The 3,996-nt window shown below is 35.7% G+C and overlaps 1 non-coding gene across 1 annotated transcript; it reads left to right on the top strand.

Moving 5' to 3' along the window:
- Positions 1 to 1,995: 1,995 nt before the first annotated feature.
- On the top strand, positions 1,996 to 2,068 carry Trnad-auc (transfer RNA aspartic acid (anticodon AUC)). The gene has a single exon. It is a non-coding gene; the product is annotated as a tRNA-Asp (tRNA).
- Positions 2,069 to 3,996: the final 1,928 nt, after the last annotated feature.

Raw genomic sequence — 3,996 nt, 5'->3', positions numbered from 1 at the left:
ATTGCTTGATTACTAGGAATTATACACAATCCAATGGGAATAACTTTTTTTTACGGTCTTTCAACTTATGTAAAAAAACAAATGGATGGTAAATGAAAAATGAAAAAATGAAAAAAATGAAAAATATATTTATTTTGCACAAAAAGATGGGAATTTGCAGATTGAGTATACATGAGGTCCAGGTTGCGCGCATACAGCGGTACATTTAAAACAGTATGAACAGGGGTCCCCAAACTAGGCATAGCCTGTATCTTGGGCGACCAGTTAGTGAATTAAAAACTAGATTGAAAAAAAAAAGAAAGTATGTCTAAAGATGAAGATAGGTGCTAGTGCTAATAACCTTAGCTACTAGGGATTTACGTTGGTCAGTCTGTCAGTCAAGTCGCATTGTTAACTTCATTCATCTTTCCTCAGTTTGGACTTAATCTGTGGCAGTCAATGACACATTGACAGTTGACAGGTTAAACGTCAGACGGTGTTCAGGTTTTATTTCGCCTCTATTGTGTGTAACGCACATTATACCTACCTACCTATATAAAAAAACTAACGACGCACGCACGCACGGCTTCGCACGGGTAGTTCAACTAATTTACACAAAACCTTTACAAATTATACATATATATACCTTCCTCTTGAATAACTCTATGTATTAAAAAAACCACATCAAAATCCATTGCGTAGTTTTAAAGATCTAAGCATACATAGGGACAGGCAGAAATAAATGAATACTTAACATATTATATATTTAATTATTATTTATTATATATTTTATAACTGCACGACCTGATCCCACCTTCCCTTTTCCATCATCGGACATCCAGGCGCGGGGAGCGTATGCACCCGTTCGTGGTCCACATTCCATTCGTTCGGACGAAACGTTTTGCCTCCTCCTTTTTGGTACGGACGGCTAAGGAATGGAATGCGCTCCCGCCATCTGTATTCCCTGATCAATATGACCTCGGTCTCTTTAAAACAAGAGTGAATAGGCTGTTACTGAACCGGTGAGCTCCATCTTAGGCCCTGTCTTCACTTTCCATCAGGTGTGACTAGGGCCAATCGCCGATCAGTTTATAATAAAAAAAAAAAAAAAAAAAAAAAAAAAAAAAATTAATATGTCTGTGTCTCACGGAAGTTTTGTTATTAAATGAATACTGAATACAGACGGACAGACAGCGGAAAGCAACTTTGTTTTATACTATGTAGTGAAGCATTTCTAATGCACCATCCAAATAAACAAACCCAGGATTTCCGGGAATGGGAAAAATAAATTCCGGTACTAAAAACCGGGAAAAGTGTCCGCCTCTGAACTAAAGTATTTAAGCTTCTCTTTGTGCAGTTTCTACATACTTAGGAATGATTACTTTAAGCTCTTGAATTCGACTTCAAGGAAAAAAAGTATTTTTGTACGAAACAAGGATTGGTTACAGCAGATACATAATTGAAAGCACAAAGGTGAACTTATCCCTATGAGCAATCTCTTCCAGTTAACCTCAAAAAGTAATGAAAATATGCTATAATATATACAAAATAACAATCCTTAAATAAATATCTGAATAAATAATAGTAAGCTTAGAATAAATTTAAAAGTGGAAAAATTACTGCCTTGGGTGACTATAGACATAGAGTAACTTATACTAGAGCGGTACTGTCATAGTAAATTTTGTAACCCCAGTAAATTCACTGCCATCTGTCGACACACTTTAAAACTAAAAATGAAGATTTATAAAAATACAATAGCATGTATTTAAATATAGATAAATGATTTTTTTTATTTGCATTAATTATTTTTATGATTTTGACCCATGTTCTTTCACTGATATGCGTTAAAATTGATAAATAACAGACGAAACCGTCAACGCCATCTATACGACTGTAGGCCAAAACTAGTAGCGCCCTCTGAACGAGAATCAAATTTTCTTGATTTTCGGGGCACGTTTTTTCCCTTAGACTGTATCCATCTATTACGGAGTTATATCTATCTTTGCTATAGATGAGGTCTTGGTGGCTCAGTTGGTAGAGCGCTGGAGTATCGATCCAGAGGCCGTGAGTTCAAGTCTCACCCAAGGCAGTAATTTTTCCACTTTTAAATTCGTTCGCAGACGTTTCTGCTTGATAAATAGTTATTTGTGCAACAAGAGAGGAAAGGTGGTTTTTCTTGCGAGTGTTAATTTTGAGTCCCGAGAAAGCGAAAGATTATATAATTGAATCACGAGCGAAGCGAGTGATTCTAAGTTAGAATCTTGAGCGTAGCGAGGGACTCAAAAACACGAGATGTAAAATAACTTTGCTCTCGTGTTGCACACATAACTTTTCACCTTAGTAGTGAGAACATATTAAAGGTTAACATTTATTTCGAATTACACAGAATAATACAGAAAAAAAAGTATGAAGTGGCAGTTCATGGCCTTCACTAAAAAGCTACTTTGTTTCACTCCCTCCAGGGAGTGACGAAAGAAGGCTTGTTCGAGCTGCTGAGGTGAAAAAATAATTTAAATAATAGTATTTTGTGCGTCAGGTACAGTCGCCATCAGATATATCGGAGCGGCCGAGGTGTTCACAATATCTGAACACGCACTCTAACGCCTTGACAATAGAGGCGTGTTCAGATATTTGTGAGAGCCTTGACCGCTCAGATATATCTGATGGCGACTGTACATAATAAGGGCATAATAGTATGGTCATCCATTAATTAGAATATAATTAAATATTTTACCGACAATTGGCAACTTTAATTAATTTAATAAATTTTAATAATTATTTTGTAATGAAATTTGTGATCCTATTTTCTATTGAACTGTGATAGTTTTGTTATGACATCTTGTAATTTCTTTTTTTTACCGTAGTTAAATTGACGCATGTTAGATTACGTATTCTCTAGATTAAGTCCGCGTACCGGAAGACGAACTGCCAGTAGGCCTCCAACAAGATGGAGCGACGACCTGGTGAAGGTCGCGGGAATTCGGTGGTTGCGAGCGGCACAGGATCGGTCGGAGTGGCGAGCCTTGGGGGAGGCCTATGTCCAGCAGTGGACGTCTATCGGCTGACATGATGATGATGATGATGAGATTAAGTATTAGATATAGTCAATATTCAGACACAATTGAATTATTGTTAATGAATAAATAAATAATAATAATAATTAACACTGCTATGGGCAATGCCTGAAATAAATGATTATTTAATTTAAGTTTAATTAATTACATCACATGTTTAGGGGGGGGGGGGTCACATTAACTTATTTAAACTATTTTGTTCGCTATACAGTTAAATAACAAGTTTTTGGAACGATAATCGTTTTTAATTGTTTAATTTTCTTTCCTAATCTGTTTTGGGTTATAAAATAACTAATATATCTTTTCGTAACAATATTTTGATAAAATATTAATAATACTTACCTAATTCGATTTGCCGATTTCATTGAAAAAATGTGACGTCACACCAGGGGGGAGGGGTCAAAAAACCTCGAAATTCGTGTGACCAATGAGGATATAATAAGATAGAGCGGTACTGTCATAGTAAATTTTGTAACCACTTTAAATTCACTGCCATCTATCGACATACTTTAAAACTAAAAATGAAGATTTATAAAAATACGTTAAAATGTATTTAAATATGGATAAATATTTTTTTTAGTTGCATTAATTATTTTTATATGATTTTGACCCATGTTCTTTCACTGGTATGCGTTAAAATTATAAATAACAAACGAAACAGTCAACGCCCTCTATACGAGAGTAGGCCAAACTTAGTGGCGCCATCTGATCGAGAATAAAATTTTCGTGATTTTCGAGGCACGTTTTTTCCTTAGACTGTATCCATCTATTACGGAGTTATATCTATCTTTGGTGTGACGTAATTAATGCATGAACCTAGACAGGCCCGAGAATTTTATTGCACATAATATTTTTGCCCGGAATTTTGACATTTGCGGCCGCAATGCAGTCGGAAGTGATGTCGCACTGCAACACTGCAGCAGTAATGCTGGTTCAGTCTGAA

The sequence above is a fragment of the Cydia strobilella genome, chromosome 26 (genome assembly GCF_947568885.1).
Source record: "Cydia strobilella chromosome 26, ilCydStro3.1, whole genome shotgun sequence".
Taxonomy (NCBI): domain Eukaryota; kingdom Metazoa; phylum Arthropoda; class Insecta; order Lepidoptera; family Tortricidae; genus Cydia; species Cydia strobilella.
This window is presented reverse-complemented; position numbering and strand designations above follow the sequence as displayed.